The sequence below is a fragment of the Macaca nemestrina genome, chromosome 7 (genome assembly GCF_043159975.1).
Source record: "Macaca nemestrina isolate mMacNem1 chromosome 7, mMacNem.hap1, whole genome shotgun sequence".
NCBI classification, from domain to species: Eukaryota; Metazoa; Chordata; class Mammalia; order Primates; family Cercopithecidae; genus Macaca; species Macaca nemestrina.
In genome coordinates this window covers 82,411,415-82,430,647 of record NC_092131.1, presented here as the reverse complement: position 1 = coordinate 82,430,647, position 19,233 = coordinate 82,411,415, and the positions used below count along the sequence as shown (strand labels likewise).

General features: G+C 34.9%; 1 long non-coding RNA gene across 1 annotated transcript in view; it reads left to right on the top strand.

Annotated features, from left to right (window-relative positions):
• The window catches only part of LOC105477890 (uncharacterized), a 197,432-nt gene that overhangs the window by 82,153 nt on the left and 96,046 nt on the right, over positions 1–19,233 (top strand). Inside the window, exon 2 of the long non-coding RNA XR_003017163.2 lies at positions 15,213–15,309. This is a non-coding gene — a long non-coding RNA (uncharacterized lncRNA). The remainder of the gene's footprint in view (positions 1–15,212; positions 15,310–19,233) is intronic.

The following is a 19,233-nucleotide window of genomic DNA, read 5'->3' as shown; positions in this document are numbered from 1 at the left end:
TTTTATCTTCAAGTCAACTCTGTTCATTATTCTAAGATTTATTATCCCCATTTTATAGTTGGATTCATCCAACTGCCTGCTCAATTTTTCAACTTGGATACCTAGTAGAAATCTCAAACTCAAAGTATGTTCAAAAGTGAACCTTGGATATTTGCCCTTCTCCCCAAATGGTTTAACACACAGTCTTCCCCATCTCAATTGATCTGACTCCACTGTAGGTTGTTTAGCCAAAAATCTTAGTTATTCTTGACTCTTTCCTTTATTTTCATTCCACATTTAAACTACAAGAAAATCTCATTGGCTCTACCTTGAAAACATAGCCATATTTTGAACACTTCCCATTACTTTTATTACTATCACTTTAACCTAAGCCATTGTCATCTCTTACAAGATTCACATAATGTACTTTCCTAATAGTTACTCTTGATTCTATCTTTGCCTGCTCACAGTGTAATCTCGACAGAGCAATCAGAATGATCCTTTCAAAATGTAAGTCAGATTATGTCACTCCTTTACTTAGGATGTGTGAAAAGCCTGCAGTTTCTCCTGTTTTACTGAATGGAGTCCTACAATGTAGGACCTTGTGGAGTCCTACAATGAACTGAAAGCCTTCCAAGCTCTTCCCTCTGTCCTCATTGTTTCTCTGACCTCATCTTCTCTTTCTTCCTTGCTCATTCTATTCCAGACATACCTGACTCTTTGCTCTTTATTGAACAGCACAGGCCTCAGGGCCTTTGTATAGGATGAAATTTCCTTTGCTGAGGTTGCATGTTCCCCAGGTAGATATATGGCAAACTCTTTTACCTCCTTTAGGTCTTTTCTTAAATACTGCCTTTGTAATGAGGCCTATCCACCAAAGTTAGAACTACAACCTGTCCTGACTCCCTCATCCCCTTTACTCTATTTTTTAAAATCACACTTACCAACTTATAGTATGTTATGTAATTTACTTATTATTTACTTTGTATATTTTGAAATGTCTAGGTGTCTGTTTCCTCCCTCTAATTGTAAGGCTTTTCTTTGTTCATTGATGCATTTCAAGCATGGAGTTGGCTGTTACTAAATTTTGCTGACTTTTATTATGTAAACTTTTGTTTTTGAAAGTTTAAATATCTTGCCCCATTCAAAAGAGACAGGTTTAAATAGCTCTAACTTCAAATCCCTTCAATCTTTTAACTGTTCTATAAGGTTATAATTAGTACCTTAATGGAGAATTATGTTCAGTAGGGTGAAGTCAAGAAATGCTACCTGAAGGAATGACTGACCTTGGAGGATGGAATGAATTCCAAGCTAAAGTGAGGGAAAGGGCATTCCAAGAATGAGGAAAAGAATGAGCAGAAGTATAAATGGAACTGTTGCAGAGATGTGGCTAAGAAGCAGCTCACGGGCTGGATAGATCAGAGTATGGGGGCATAAAATACTAATAGGAAATAAGGTACCAATGGTTGGCTGCTGCTTGCTTTGGGGAGCCTTGGGGGCTAGGGTGATAACTTATCATTTCATTTAGTAGTCACTGGAAAGTCATTTGATATTTTCAAGCAAAGGGGTGACACAATTAAAGATAAGGTTTAGAAAGATTAATATGTTGGTTGAGAGTAGAATACATTAGAGTTTGAAAAGGATAGGTGGGGAGTCAGTTAGAAAGCTATTATTGTTGTCCAAGTGAGGAGTAATGAGTGCTTCTGTGAGGACTGTGTAAGTGGGAGTGGAAAGAAGGGGAGAGAGATGACCTTGTGAAGGCACAATGAATAGAAGGAAGTGGAAGGAATATAAATTGGCAAATAGTATAAGGAGTGCTAGAAGAGTGGCTAAACATGATGACAAAGGTTTTAAACTAGAGTGACTGAGCAAATAGAAAATTAGAAGGAGCTAGTTTAGGAGGATCTGTTATGTCCTCTTTTTGGATGCTGCACTCAAACTACTGAGAGCTCAGGTTGGCAAAAAAATAAACAAATAAATAAACAAACAAATAAATAAATAAATAAAAATAAGCCCCCTATTCGACCTGGAGGACAGCAATCCTCCCAGCATTCTTCTATTTCCCCATTCACTTATATAAGTGTTCCATCCACTTATATACTGTGAATAGAAAAATGTCTTTTACGTGATTGTTTTCAAGCACTGGTATAGTTCACTGGGTATACAAGATGCAAATTTTACTCTCTAATATATAGGAAAATGTTTCTAGGGGATTTGCGTGCGTGCGTGTGTGTGTGTGTGTCTTAATGGATTGCATTTGAATGGATCAACCCCAAACTCTCTAACAGCACTTGTTCCGAAGGTGTATTAACAGCTGTAGTAGCCTTCTCCTTGATGCCTCTTTTTATTACCTTGTTCCACCTCAACTAGGTCAGGACAGGACTACAAAAATACCTTAATTGCTACGATGATGGGAACTGAATTAATCTATAGCAGACGAACGAGGATAATGAAATCATTTCCTTTTTCTCAATGGTCTGTGCAGCATCATCTCTTCTGATACACTTCAGTGTCTGACCTTTTTAACTGACAGGATGTTCACTGCTGAGGCTTTTTAAAGACATCTATCTCTCCACAGAAAAATGGAAGCCAGACATCCAAGACCGACTTATATTTGTCTGTGAATCAAGCTGTCATTTTTGTTCTGCCAGAGTCTGTTATCACGTCTGGACAAGTAATTATTCTCTAGGTTAGGTTCTTACAACCTTGAATTTTTAGGAAAGTCCTTGAGACTGAAAGCAGTCACTCTCTTACTGCTACAGTTCATGCATACTGGTGAGTTATGTGGTGGCTTGGCAGCTATTACTGCGATTAAACATTAGTCTATTAAGCACACAATTCTTTTAACTTTGCAAGAGCTTCTACCCTCCATCTGTTTTCCTTATTTATTAAAATCCCTATTTAGTTCTCCTACTGCATTTAGGCAACTGGTAGTACATTCCCTAAAGAGTAAGTGTAAGCTGGGACATCGAAGGACATGATGGAGCAAGAACAGTTCACAAGCTTCTTTAAGTTCCTTGTATAGCCCAGCTGGAATCATGAAGTGGCAAAAAAGGGGGTTTCTAACTTTCTTCTTTCTCTACTGGAAACAAAGGAAACCTGTTAGATGTCGCAAAATGAAGCTTGGGCACAGCAAAGTCACGTGGAGTTGAGGACAAAGAACAGGAGGTCCCAGATTCATTTGCAGATGTTGGAAATACACTTCAGTACTAGGAACATGAAATCTAATTTAGAGTGATGCAGCTCACCTAAGTTACTAAGCATTCCGTATCAACTGAGAATTCAAGAGTTTCCAATGAAAACCTTAGGTCGGATTTCAGGGGAAAAAATCCTCAGTGAGAGATTTAATAATGTATAAAGAGGCCTGCACCTCCTACAGAATTCTGTTTGAAATAGAGAATTTCTAAAATAAAATTCTCATTACCTGCTTCTTGGAAGAGACACCATTTGCAGGCAGTTAGATAGTCACTCAGTCACAGATATATTGTAGTGTGAATTTAAGTGTGGTGGTTTGATAATATTTTGACTACATTTTGAAAAGACCTTCCTCCTTTATCAGGCTCACTTTTCATTAGAAGGTCACATTCACAGGCAGAAACTCGCTCTACCCCTTCCTGCTCTCCAGGCCCAATGATCCTGCTCCTGAGGATGTCATGATCAGTTGGAACTGGCACATTATCCAGAAATTTAATCTTTAAAATGTCATCAATAATATAAGGTCATGGCTCAGCACCCAAAATAAAGATTGGAAGGGACAGGAGGATTGAGAGTGAGAACCAGGGACTCAGTCCATGTTGTAGATTGAGAAGAATGAAGAGGAAGGCATCCTTTCCAGTTCCAAAGAATGACAGCACAGGCAAAGGGGCTGCATAGACCCCGGTGCACATCTTCATCTCCAAGTGATATGTGACCTTGACCATTCACCTTCTCTTCATATTTCAGGATGAATGACAGCCGTTTCCTCTCTTGTCATTTATATATGAAAGGCCCAAAGAATCTGTATCATCAGGTAAAACACTATTAAAACAAAATACAACATGACCACTAGTTTTTCCCATATGGATGTCAGAAAGGCACTAAATTTGAGGAAATCAGACTGCTTCTAAGAATTGTACTTTCTTTTCTAAAATCTGCTTCCCTCTTTAGCCTTGGGAATAGCTATTTTGTGTTGAGATAGCCTCATTTAAATACTTTATAAGAAAACAAAGAATATAGGACACTCAATTCATTAAAAAAGATTCACATGAAACATGGCTATGATTATAGGTATCTTTTTAAATGTACATAGTTGACAACAATTATTCAGTGATATCAGTATGACACAGGTATGTACTTATCAACACTTCCTGGCCCCAAGGTTGCATCACTTGTGTGGCATTTGTTGCATGGCTGACTTGTGTCCCTCATCTCTACTTTTGCTTATGCCTCTTTCACTTAGGACTAGAGCAAGAACAACTGCCCCTTCATTGGTTTTACTCTTATTCTTGGGACATACAGAGCAGTGATTTTCAATGCTTTGCCATTTGTTTGCAAATCAATTATTGGGTTTCCAATATAAAAGGGCTCTCATTATTTCTCAAGGGTAATCTTTGTCTACCAATATGTCCAACCAAAACTAGGAGGAAATTCTAAGAGAAAACCTGTTTTCTGTACCATGTAATCTAAACAATTTGGGGGAAAGAAACAATTTTTAGTTGTCTTTTAGGCTTAAATTGTGTGAGATTAAAAGAATTCTTCTTAATCTTCCCGTTCTATAAGCTTGTGGTTAATTTTTTTCTAAATATTGGACTCTGAAGGCCTTAATTAGTCAGAAAGAAAATTCAATTTCTTTAGGAAATTATCTTCCTCTTTCTTTTAGGAATCTGAGCTTTGCCAAACAGAAACAATAAATAGGAAATAGGGTGTCTTTTTGAAGCAATTGGAAAAGCCAGAATGCCATCTTTCAACTTGCAGTGTGCATTACCAAATGGGAACTGTTTTCTACAAAACATAAAAGGTTATTTTCCATGTGTTACTTGGCTTAGTGCTTGAAAAAAAAAACATTTTGTATTTAGAAAAAAGATTATTAATTGAGCTCCACAGCATGTCTCATCTAATCCTCAGGAAAATGCTCTATTTTTGAATAAGGGCTGGGGAGTATAGCAGTTGTACATGAGATCAATATAAACAAACATGTACCTTGAGATACCATATACCGGTTGGCATTACAGCAATAATGAAACTGTAATATAAGCTTCGGGACAGATTTCTCTAATAGGCAACTTCAAAAAATATTTTTGCAGTTGAAAGCTGTTTTCAGAAAACTGGAGGCACAGAATAAATGTTATTCCAAGGTCATTATGCCCAAGTTCTGCTCTCAATTTGGGTGCTGTTTTCTTTCTTTTTAAACTCTCCCTCTGAAATATGGGGATGTCTAGAATTCAGTTGTTTTAGGACATAGGCAAACCTGATACATCTACTCTGTTTCACGCAGTATGTTTGTAGTGAGATTTGAGCCCAATGTCCTCAAAAGGTGTTTCACTTGAGCTGTCTGGATTCAAGGAAGCTCTTTTAACATAGATCACTGACTTTTACTTAAAGCTGTCTATTATAGTGGCTGTTACCTAAGACTATTGTGTAACCATCGCCCTTGGTTTGTGGAAGGACATGTCTGTCTTTGCTCTTGATCATACCATCTGCCCACAGAAGGAAAATTTCCAGGCCAGTAATTATGTTCTGCAACATCCACATTTTTACCATCCCCACTCCATATCAGGCAAAAAGCTACTGTTATGCCACAGAGATGACTGTTCACAATTCTGTCCCTTCCATTGGGGATTGAGTCCTTGGCAGGTGGTGGCTACTTAGGCTGACATTTGGGATTTCCCTTGCCAAGGTAGAGGCAGGTTCAGAAGGGCTAGGGAAGTTCTTGACCTAACAGCCGTGACTGCTCCTACCAGTGTGGTCATTGCAATAATGCCACACAATCAATCAGTATAGAAATGCCTTTCTTATCTTTTACAACACTACCACTGTGCTGAAGTGATGACTCCTGAAGGAAACTAAAAACATTTTCTGGACAGTGCTCCCCTGAATACAAAAATACTTCAGAATGCCACCCCCTGCAACTTACAACCCAGCTCCAAACAAATAGCTGAAATCAAGTTAGAGGAAGTTAGTCAATATCTCTCTCTCCATGACACCGGGGATTTTCTGGTAAGTCATAATTCAATCCTTCATTAGAGGGAAGGAAAAAAAATGTAAATTAAAAACATCTCAGCCAAGCCATTCCCAGCAGCAATAACCGAACTCTCTGCTGGCTAAACAAGAGGCCACCAGACTGCTATCAGAACCTCTCTGTTTGCTATCAGTTTAGACCACAATTAATTTAGAATTTCTGCTTCCAAAGTAAAGTAAGGGAATACAATAATCCCAATTTACTTTTTTAATAAAAAGCTTAAGTGGAAAGAGCCCACTGGGAATGCTCAGCCCGGGCCAAGGTAATTCTCATCATGAGGAGAGGCGCCCGTTTAAAATGCACAGTCACAGGGCAGCCGACGTCTCTTCCCAGAATGCTTCCTCTGGGCTTAAGTGGGTTCTTTTATCTGTTTTTCTCTTTTTGGTTTCTTAAAAAAGTAAAGTTGGACTTGCAAACACTAGCAACAATTTCCTTAGAAAAGCAATTCTGAAAAATCAGGAGTCCCTGTTCAAAGAATGTTCTCCAAAAGCTATAGGGAGCAGAGGAATTAAGGAGCATATCATAAAACAAAATACATCAAATATACAAAGCATCCAAGTAGGAGGCTTTGGATCTCCATGAACAGTTGGACACATCAGCCATAGCAGAGCAGGACCTGCGCAATTGGATATATACAGAGAAATGGGGGCAGGCATCTGAAGCGTATGCTCTAAGAGGCCTTGCTCAAGAAGGTGTCAGCAAGAACCAAGCATGGGTCACAGATGGCATCTGAGAAGGCACAGATTTTGCATGGGACTCTACTATCTGGGCTAACTAATGAGAGCAAAACAGGGTCCTTCTCTGAAGCACCAGAACTAGTATAACAGGCTAATTATTCAAGTTTGTTCTTAGGCATAGCGAACGGGAAATAGGCAGAGCTACTGAAACTTGGTGCAAGATGGAGGCATTGTCACAAAAACAAGTTCTCCAGTGAAATCCTAATGCCTGTATTTAATGGGTAGAATTTTTATTTGACCCTTCTGTGGATGACGACAATCACATCCCTTGTTTCTATGACAACAGAGTTTTCAGCTTCTCTTCCCATCCTTCTGCCCATACTCAGTCTCCTTCACTCTGTACTCCTATATGGCCATGTTTCAGTGTTTCCAAGAGATCCCTCAGTGACTGTCATTCTTTCACATGCTCTACTCCTCTATAGGTTTATCAGCAACAAATAAATGACTGTCTAATCAATTCCCACCCTTCTGAAAGCATTATACTTACATAACCAAGGATCTGCTGGAAATCTTCACCTGCATCCTAAAGGCACTTGAAATTAATCATCATATCTAAAATTAAAATTATACTCTTCAATCTTTCCCTCATCCTTCCTGGGCAAACTTGCCTTTCTCCTTCATTTCTCTGCACAGTTTTCACATTGTCATCTGCTATGGGCAGAGTCATGTCTCCCCTTAATTTGTATGTTGAGGCCCTAAATGCTCAAGGTGATGGTATTTAGAGATGGCATTTAGAGATGGAGCCTTTGAGATGCTATTGGGTTCCATGATGTCAAAAGGATGAGGTTTTCATGATAGTGATATGAGATACATCACTTATGAAAAGAGATATGAGAGACCGTGCTGTCTCTCCCTGCATGGCCACAAAGAGGAGGTCATGTGATTGTACAAGTGGCAGCCATCTACAAACCAAAAGAATTGGTCTCAGAAAAAAACCTTGGTCTTAAACTCCTGGCCTCAAAACTTGATAAAACATTTCTGTTGTTTAAGGCATTCAATCTGGTATTTTTGTATGGCAGCCCAAGCTGACTAATATACCATCTTCAGTCACCTTGGATAGAGACCAAGCATTCATTTCAGTTTATTTTGTTACATTTACCTTTCATATTCAATCAACTTCTAAATTATTGACTCTTCCTCTCTGAGTTTTAAATATGTCCTCTTTCCTCCAACTCTACTGCTTCTGCTTTAATTCAGGTCTCTCTCTATATATGTGTATATATATATGTTAAGGACACAGTAACATACAGAACGTCACAATGTTATTAAATTAAGAATTAAAAACAATATTGCAAATTAAACATTTTTATGTTTGGAAATTGAAAGAACTAGAAATGAATTAACAAAGTAAATACAGTAAAATTACATGTTTTAAAGTTAACAAAAATATATAATACACAATATTGTATATAATATAACATATATAAAACATTTACATAATAATAGCAAAATAAATAATTGCAAAATATATAATAATAGCAAAATAAATTTGTACAGCACACCTATGACATGAATTTACCCGTATAACAAATCAGCATATGTACCTGTGAATCTATTTTTTCATATATATATATATATATATGTATATATATATTCTCCTATTAATACCTTTTATTCTGCTAGGAAAAGTTTTCAGTATTTTCTTTGAAGTTGTAATTTTTTTTCCTCTGAATTAAAGGTTCATCTTTTTGAAGGTTTATATTTAATAGAAGTTGTCATCATTTTGTGTGTATTGTTATTGTTTTGTATTTAGTTTTAGATTTCCTGCCTGCCCTTTGTCCATATTTTTACACAAAATTTTTCAACTTTGTAGTAATCTCTACCCTGACTTGTCTTACCTACAATTCAGATATAGGTCTTAAAAACAGTTTCTCAGGATTCCTTATGTATGATATTTATGTTATCACAGGTAAAATTACTTGTTTACTGTTATATTTAGTAGAGAAGATTTTAAAAATATTTTTTCTGATCGTAAAACTTAGTAATACATGTTTGTTATCAAAATATAAAAACTTACAAAGAAGAAACAAAAATCTCAAATTCTACCATACAGATATAGCTACTTCTAACTATGTTTTTATAATTTTCTGAGCATACCCGTCCACTTACATAATTTTATATTTGGTGTTTCAATGTATAGTGTTATGTAAACATTACTCAAGATATCAAGTATCTTTTTTTAAACTTTTATTCTAAGTTCAGGGGTACATTTACAAGTTTGTTACATAGGTAAACTTGTGTCATGGGGGCTTGTTGTACAGATTATTTCATCACCCAGGTATTAAGCCTGGTACCTATTAGTTGTTTTTTTCCTGATCCTCTCCCTCCTCCCACCTTTCACCCTCTGAAAGGCCCCAGTGTGTGCTGTTCCCCTCTAAGTGTTTTTGTGTTCTCATCATTTGGCTCCCACTTACAAGTAAGAAAATGTATTTGGTTTTCTGTTCCTGCATTAGTTTGCATTTTTTTTTTTTATTATTATACTTTAAGTTCTAGGGTACATGTGCATAACGTGCAGGTTTGTTACATATGTATACTTGTGCCACGTTGCTGTGCTGCACCTATCAACTCGTCAGCACCCATCAACTCGTCATTTACATCAGGTATAACTCCCAATGCAATCCCTCCCCCCTCCCCCCTCCCCATGATAGGCCCTGGTGTGTGATGTTCCCCTTCCCGAGTCCAAGTGATCTCATTGTTCAGTTCCCACCTATGAGTGAGACCATGCGGTGTTTGGTTTTCTGTTCTTGTGATAGTTTGCTAAGAATGATGGTTTCCAGCTGCATCCGTGTCCCTACAAAGGACACAAACTCATCCTTTTTTATGGCTGCATATTTTACTGTATTTACTTTGTTAATTCATTTCTAGCTCTTTCAATTTCCAAACACAAAAATGCAAACTAGTAATTTGCATTTTTATGTTTGGAAATTGAAAGAACTAGAAATGAATTAACAAAGTAAATACAGTAAAATTACATGTTTTAAAGTTAACGAAAATATATAATATACAACATTGTATAAAATACATATAACATATATAAAACATTTATATAATAATAGCAAAATAAATAATAATCCTTAGATAATTGCCTCCAGCTCCATTCATGTCCCTGCAAAGGGCATGATCTTGTTCTTATTTATGGCTGCATAGTATTCCATGGTGTATAGGTACCACATTTTCTTTATCCAGTCTATCATTGATAGACATTTACATTTACATTTATTTCATGTCTTTACTATTGTGACTAGTGCTGTAATGAACACACATGTGCATGTGTCTTTATAATAGAATAATTATTATTTTGGGGGGGATAGTGTTGCTCTGTCACCAGGCTGGAGTGCAGTGGCACAATCTCAGCTCACTGCAACTTCTACCTCCTGGGTTCAAGTGATTGAACCCTGCCTCAGCCTCCTGAGTTGCTGGGACTACACGCAAGTACCACCACGCTCTGCTAATTTTTGTATTTCAGTAGAGACAGGGTTTCACCATGTGTGCCAGGATGGTCTCGATCTCTTGACCTCGTGGTCCATCCACCTCGGTCTCAAGTGCTAGGATTGCAGGTGTGAGTTTTATATTCCTTTGGATATACACCCAGCAATGGATTGATGAGTTGAATAGTATTTCTGTTTAGGTTTTTGAGTGTATATTAGTTTAGCCATTGTGGAAGACAGGGTAGCATTTAATCTTTTTTGAAAAGATAATTTTAAAATACATATAACATTAAAAGGTGGAGGCACCATAATCTATAAAGCCATTGCTCTATTGTTGAATATTTAGATTACTTCAATTTCTATATGGCTGTCAAAAAGTGCTATCAATTGCAGTACATACTTACATATAGTTTTCATATGTTTACCTGTTTAAAATTATTTTCAAGTAGAATTTCTGTTTTAAAGATGTACACTTTTTAAAGCTAATTTTTATATTGTCAAAATTCCCCAGAGAAATGTCATACTAATATACACTTTCATCAATACTACAGACTGTTCCAATAGCAATATATTTTTATAACTTGCTTCAAATGCTATTGAATTAAGTATTGTTCATTCTGTTCTATTTTTTTTATTTTTGTATAGGCTGAGACTGTGTAAGACTGTCTATCAAAACTAAGTCTTTCCTAGACCTGTGTACATATCAATATACTATAATGAATATTTTGGTCTTTGGTAATGGGAAGAGTTGATTATATAAATACCCATTTTATGTGATTTTGATCAAGGGGTTGAACAAACAGATGAGACATTCTTCTTTTTCATTATAAATACTCTTGTTCACAAGCAAAGTGAACTTGGGTAAGAAGTACCTTGAAACGGGCCGACCTTAGCACTATCCAATTTTGGATTTGGGTCTGGCATTATGTAAGTCTGAACAACCTAAACTTTGCAGTATATGCTGATGTCTGACAATTGTTTCATTTATTTTGAGGTCACAGAATCTGTGGGTAAGGTTTGATTTCACCAGAAAGAAATGGAGATAAATATCTACTTTAAAACATCTAGAGAACCAATCAACCCAATAATGTGTAGTGGTGACCTTAGCCAGAGATGAGACAAAAAAAAAAAAAATCTTCCGAGTCATAGGGTTTGGGTAGGCTCAGGGCTAGAAGTGGACATGCTCCACTGTTGCTGGGACTTGGGGAGAAGCTCTTCTTAGTTAGAGGTCACATATCAGAGAGGAACGTCAGATATTTACACAATAAAGGGCAATGTGAAGTCTTGTTGTTATTCTCCTCTGGTAGTTCCTATCTTTTCATGTGTTAAATTCTACAAAAACAAAAAAGTCTTATGAAATGTTACCACCCCCTTAATGTGGTCTGCAGGCGATTAGCATTAAGGCCTGACCCATGTTTAGAACAAAACAATACAGGAGAGAAGCAGCCTGCAGTGTATCAATTCATGGTGGCCAAGACATTTCACAGGATCCTGGAGTCCAGAGCCAGAAAGCAGGATTAGGATCCATAGTGCAATGGGTATGAATTTATAAATATGCCCCAGGAGGTTCCAGAAATAATTAGAAAGAAAATCATAGCAGAAAAAAATGTGTCTAAAGTCTAATGAGGTGAAGATTTATAGTGTTAAGAGTTGAGCATAAAAAGAAAGTGTGACCCAATACTTAGTGTAATCTTGAATAAACTATTTAATTCCCCCATACTATTGCAGTAAACTTAATCTCCCACACTTCTTTTCAGTATAAATAGTAATCTTACTTCTTTTCATTTTTTAAAACCATTTTAGGAATATCTGTGTAGAGTTACCCGATTAACCATTTTGACAAACCAAATTCAGTGACGTGATTGATTTAGCTAAATTATATCTCATGATAGAGACATTTGATCAGTTGTTTTGCGATGGTAAAAAGACAATTAATTCTACCTTAGGTGTCTACTTGCCAAATTAAAACATGCAGATTACTCAATGTTTTCTTCAACTTGAATTAACAAAACTTTTATATCTTCCCCTGATTTTTTGTAAATTATTTAAAACTTATTTTTAAAAAGTATATGAAACTCATATATTAAAAAAAGTATATAAAAACTCTTCAGAAATGTTCAGTTGTGAAAATTAAATTTGACCACTACATTCTAAGGAGTGGTCTGGCTAGCTCTGAATATAAGGAATCATCACTTTCTTGATCTATTTGAGATCAGCAAGTAACAAGAATAATAATCATCATCAAAAGTTGTATGTTTAGAAGCTTAGATTGTTCATAAAAGAAAAATGTCATATACTAGACTTCAGTAGTCAGTTTCCTAGTATGCCAAAGGTAAACAAGATTAAGGAAAAAAAATGTTATCTTGATTCATCACTAAGAATGCAATAAAAATGTTAATTCACACCTGTATTGAAAGTAAGTAAAATATATCTGATATATACAACACACTAATGGAGTAAAGGTCATTCATGAGCATCGAGCCTGTCTACCTTCCTTGGAAGCAAAAATTGAAGAGATTATTATTTTTTCTTTCCTAAAGCCCTTTTCATTGCAACAGAACAAACAAAAATAAATTTATCTTGTTTTTTGATCATGTCTTTGGTTGCAAAAAGAGAGAGCATTAGGCGAAGTATATCCTCAATAAAAGACTCTGCCATAGGATGAAACCAGCACCTTCATTATGAAAATAGTTATAAGGGAAGACAATATAATCACTGAGAGAAAATGAAGTTTCACCTTCCCAAAAAGATTTTTGTAAGAAATAAAAATAACGGATGTATTGGCTTTGTAAAAGATGGTGTTATGTTCTTGTAAGACGCCTTTCATTATTGTGTTTCTGTGAACACACGATTTCCAAAGGCAACTTACTAGTGTTTCCATATTTGATCAACATCAGATTTAAATCTGTTTTAAGATTTAGAACAGAATATGCTCATTCACTTTCAAGTTACAAAAAAAGATAACATTTCATTCTTTTTAAAAAATCTACCTCCTATGTGCTACTTTAGCTCAAATATTAAAAGTTTAAATAGCATTTATGACAAGATTATCATTCTTAGCAAAGCAAGAAAATTAACTTGGGTTACAGGCTTTAGCTTTTTCAAGGGTTGTCAGAATTTCAGCAGAAACTGGATTCTTTGTACAAGATGGTCCAGGAAAAACACAGCCCCTCTAAATGACATTCTTTTTTCCTCAGCTTTTGTATGAGAGTCAAGAAAGGATATGGTCAAATCATAACACTACAGATCCTTCTTAGACCCTATGTTGTACATGAAGATTTTGAGATTCAGCGATAACAGCAAAGGAATAAATGTAGGATGAGAGTCAGAGTGAATTGAATTCATTGTTTTCTACAAGAATAAAAATAAGGATGAAAATACAGACCAAAGGACCATTATCTGTCAATTAGATGTGGCTTCCGTGGATACTCTAACAAACAAGTGACATTTTCAAACAAAAGTATGGTGTGGGTAAAAATTTCCACAACAGAGGCCCTCTCCTTCTGGAAGATAAATATCGTCCTCTTTGCATGTTCCACTTCCAGACTTTGTTGCTAGTCTCTCTTTTTTATTTCATATTTTAAGATATAATAGAAAACAAATGAGTAAACAAACTTCTACACTCAAACAGGTCAAACAGTCCTTATGTAGACAATGTAAATGCCATATTCTCTACCATTCTCAATTTTATGTTAACTGAAACCACCTAGCTAGAGAGGAGCACAAATAGAGGCCCCAAGTTGATGAGCCTAATCAGAAGAATGAGTTAAAATTTTACAATGTTAGAATATTAACTTGCAGCAAGACTCTTTTTATTACCATGAAATCCGTATTATATTTAAGATGCTTATCTCAGCCTCTATATCTCCTCAAAGGAACTCTTTTCTTGTTCAAAATCACACTTAGAGAGTAGACTTAGTCATATTCCCCAGGGAGATGAAATAGGTCTTCTGATTAATGTTTTGTTTGAGTGTGTATCACTTATCCGAAACAGAAAGGCTTGTTGCTGAATTGAAATGTCTTTGATGTAGGCTGTTTACTGTCATGTTCACACTTTCCCAGGAGACTCTAAAGTGGCTCTGCTGTTGATGGTTGCCTTACTCACGAAGGAGAGACCTGTTAATCAAGTATCAGAATCAATCTTATTGTTAATTTTTGTTTGACCATGGATTGACAGAACAATTGGTGGTGACATGAATTAAAATTAATCTGTTGCCTGACACCCAAAACTAAATACCTGTGTTTAAAAATGTGAAAATGTTAAACATACAGAGGACAGGAAAAAAAAACAAAACAAAAAACCATGAACTCTCAAGAATTAATTGAAGACGTTATTTGTAAGAAAGCTAAAGATCAATTGAAATGATACAGGGAAACTAGCTTCCAGAGAAAATGGATGTTTACTGAGAATCCCAGGTATTAGATGGAAATGCTCTATAATCAGTAAAAACCTGAAATCACACTAATTCTTGTAGCTCTAGGCTTGAATGGCACAGAATATGCAGTTTTGCAGCAGGAACTCCAAATGCCAATATTATCTTCATTCAACAAACGTCTACACTCGTTTGTTGAACTTCATTCAACAGACTTCTATCACTTGGTTCAAGTCTCTTAATGAGACTTAATGAGACTTGAACCAAGTGATACATTAAAGTTTATATTTGTTTTGGAAACATAGTTCAATGCTTCAGAGTTTTCTTTAACCATTTTTTTTTAATGCATGAATTTAGTTCTGATTTGTATATGGGATAAGATGTAGTTCATGATTAAAGCATTAAGTATTGGATTTGTGTTTAGTTTGGTTCAAAAGTCTTTCTAGTTTGATCTAACTTTGAGTTTAAATTTTTCTAGGTGAAATATTGCTTCAGTATACTGTTTCTAAGCAGGTGGATGGCAGACCACAAAGAGATACTTGGAGGAAGTGTGAGCCTAATACACCATTCTAACTGTGAGTAATGGGTTCTGTTAATTCTATTCTATTAGATCATAAACATACAGTTTGGTCAATAGTATGCAAACTAAGCAAAGCCCTAATCCCCAAATCAGTGGTGAGGATGTGGAGGAATTGGAACCCTCAAGTACTGTTGGTGAGAATATAAAGGTGCAGTTGCTGTGGAAAACAGTATGGCAGTTCCTCAAGAAGTTAAAAATATAATTATCATATGATCCAGATATGCCACTTTTGGGTATATAGTCAGCAAAAATGAAAGTTGGGACTGGAAAAAAATGTTTACACTTATGTGCATAGCATGTTATTTATAATAGTCAAAAGATGGAGACAACCAAAGTGTCAAATGCAAACCATTGAATAATAAACAAAATTATGCACATATATATGCAGTTGAATATTATTCAACCCTAAAAAAGAAGGCAATTCTGACATGTGTTACACCATGGATGAACCTTGACATTATGGTAAGTAAAATAAACCAATCACAAAAGGAAAAAATCCTGTAAAATTTCATTTGAATGAGATACTTAGAGCAGTCAAACTTATAGAGATAGTAAGTAGGTGGTTGCCAGGGGCTAGGAGAAAAGGGATATGGAATTTAATAGGTATAGAGTTTCAGTTTTGCAAGATGAAAAGAGGTCTGTGGATTGATGGTGATTTATATAGCACAGCAGTGTGAATATACTTAATGCCACTGACCTGTATACTTAAAAATAGGTAAGACGGTCAATTTTACGTGATGTTCTACCACAATTGAAATTGGAAAAAGTTATTCGGATGAAATTATGAAATAAATTTTTGTTCAATGTTTTATTTGTGTCATTACCATAAAATATTTCTAAGAGATGATGAAGAAATAATTTTCTAAGAAAATATTGAGGCCCTGTGTATTAGACTCAATTACTCTTTAAAAAAGTAATTAACTTTTAACTTCACAGATGTGTAATATCAAGTAAAATAAATATCTGATCAGCTTTAACTAATTTAAAAAAATCATCCAATTAAAATATAAGAAATATGTTTTCATTATTGTTGTAGGTACTGAACTCTCATAGAGCAGGAAGTGAGAAAATATATTTTAAACAAGATATCTCAAAGTAGGACCTACTTAGATATTATACCTTTGGGGTGAATTTAAAAAGTTGTATTTCAAATGCTCTGATCATGAATGAGAATGCTGAAGTGTTGTCATCTTTTGAAAACCTATTTCATTTTTTACACAGCTTTTTTGAGGTATGTGTACATAAAATACACCTCTTGTAAGTGTACAAATTTAATGATTTTTAGTATATTTAAACAATTGTACAACCATCACCACAATTTTATATTAGAACATTTTCATGACACCATAGTGTTCCTTTACATCTCTCTGGTGTCAATTCACATGATCACCCCAGGCTTAGGCAAGCACTAGTCTGCTTTCCTTCTCTATAGTTTGCCTTTTCTGGAAATTGCATGTAAATGGGATTATATAATATATAGTCTTCTGTGTCTGGCTTTTCTCACTTAGCTTAATGTTTTGAGGTTCATTCAAGTTTCAGTAGTCCATTCTTTTGTATTACAGAATAGTATTCCATTGTAAGAATATACCACATTGCATTTATCTACTTTGACAGGCATTTAGAGGTTTCTAGTTTATTATGAAGAATGCAGTTATTGTTCATATTCAAGTCTTGGACAAAAGTTGTCATTTTCTTCGGGTAGATATTGATTCATGGAATTGATGCGTGATATGGCTTGGATCTGTGTCTCCACCACATTTCATGTTCAATTGTAGTCCTTAATGTTGGAGATGGGGCCCGGTGTGAGGTAATTGAATGATGGGGGTAGATTTTTCATGAATGGTCTAGCACCACCCCCCTGGTGCTGTTCTTATGATAGTGAGTGAGTTCTTGTGAGATCTGGTTGTTTAAAAGTATCTGGTACCTCCCTCCTTGTTCTCTCTTGTTCCTGTTATGATCATATAACATATCTGCTCTGCCATTGCCTTCCACCATTATTGTAAGCTTCCTGAGGCCTCCCTAGAAGTCAAACAGATGGTCAGCATCATGTTTCCTACAAAGCCTACAGAACCGTGAGCCAATTAAACCTCTTTTCTCTATAAATTATTCAGTCTCAGGTATTTTCTCGTAGCAATACAAGAACGGCCTAATACCATGGATCATATGATAGGTTTTGTGTTTAATTATTATGAAACTTACAAGCTATCTTCTACATATTTCATTCTACTTTAATGTTTCTTCATATTCCTACCAACGATTGGTATTATCAGGCTTTTTGATTATAGCCATTCTAGTGACTATGTAGCTCATTGAAATTTTAATTTACGTTTTTCTAATGACCAACATTGAGCATCTTTTAATGAACTTATTGGCTTTTTAATATTTCTTTGATAAAACCTTTTGGCACTTTTCAATTGGATTGTCTTATTAATAAGTTATAAGAGTTTTCTAAATATTTATGATTAAATCCTTAATGAGAGATATGACTTGCAAGTATTTTCTCCCTGTCCATGACTTATTATTTTATCTTTAATAATATCAACAAAAGTTTCATTTTTATGAAGTCTAATTTGTTACCTTTTTATTCCATGAAATGTGCTTTGTGTGTCTTATCTAAGAAACATTCTCCAAACCCAAGATCACGGATCTTTTTTTCGTATAGTTTCTCTGAAAGTTTTATAATTTTAGCTCTTAACACTTAGGTCTATAACACATTTTCACATTTTTAGCTGATTTATATTCAGGATGTGAGGTAAAGGTGTAAGTTCAGTTTTGCAGATGAATATTCAATTGTTATAGCATCATTTGTTGAATAAACTATCCTTTCATCATTGAATTGTCTTTGCATTTCTGTCAAAAATCAACTGATCATAAACTTGAGGTTTTTTTCTTGCCTATTCTTAAGCCAGTACCACATTGTTTTGATTACTATAGCTTTAGAGTTTGTTTTGAAATTGAATGGTATACGTTATCCTATGCTGTTCATTCTAAAAATTGCTTTAACTATACTAAGTCTTTCATGTTCAATCTATAGATAAATTTGAGGAGACCTGCTCTCCTAATATGGAGTCTTCCAATCTGTAAGTATGGAATTTTTCTCCACAGATCTTTCTTAATTTATCTCCCAAAGTTCTGTAGTTTACCATATACAGGTCTCATATTTCTTTTGTTATATTTATTCTTAAATGTTTTGTTATTTTTATATTATGAATAAACAACTTTCTTAGCTTTACATGCAAATTTTTCATTGCTAGTATCTACAAATAGAAGTGATTTTTACATTTATCTTTTATACTTTGATTTTTAAAGACATTTATTAGTTCAATTATGTTTTTGGTACATTTCTTAGAATTTTCTATATGTAACATTATATTGCCTTTGAATAAAAACTGTTTTGCTTCTTCTTTTCAAATGTCTATGACTTTAATTGCTTTTCCTTACTGAATACATAGGCTAGAACCTTCTCTTTGTTAATAACAGACATTCTGGCCTTGTTTATGATCTAAAACAAAACATTGTCTTGTACAGTTAAGTACGATATTAGTTGCAATTTTTCATGAATACTGTTCAGCAGGTTGAGGATCTTTCCATATAAGATTTTTGAGTTTTTATCATAAATAGGTGCTGAATTTTGCATTTTCTGTGTTCTTTATTAATATCAATAATTCTATTAATTGGTTTTGAATGATAAATGAGCCTTGCATTCCTGGGATAAATCCCACTTGATCATCACGTATAATCCATTTTATATGTTTCTGAAATGTGTTTGTTAAAATTTATTAAGGGCTGTTGCATCTATATTTATAAAGAATATTGACCTATAGTTTTATTGTGATAGGTGTGTATGGCATCATTTTGAGAGAGATATTAGACTCACAGATGATTTGGAAAGTATTTCCTTTTTTATTTTCTGAATTTG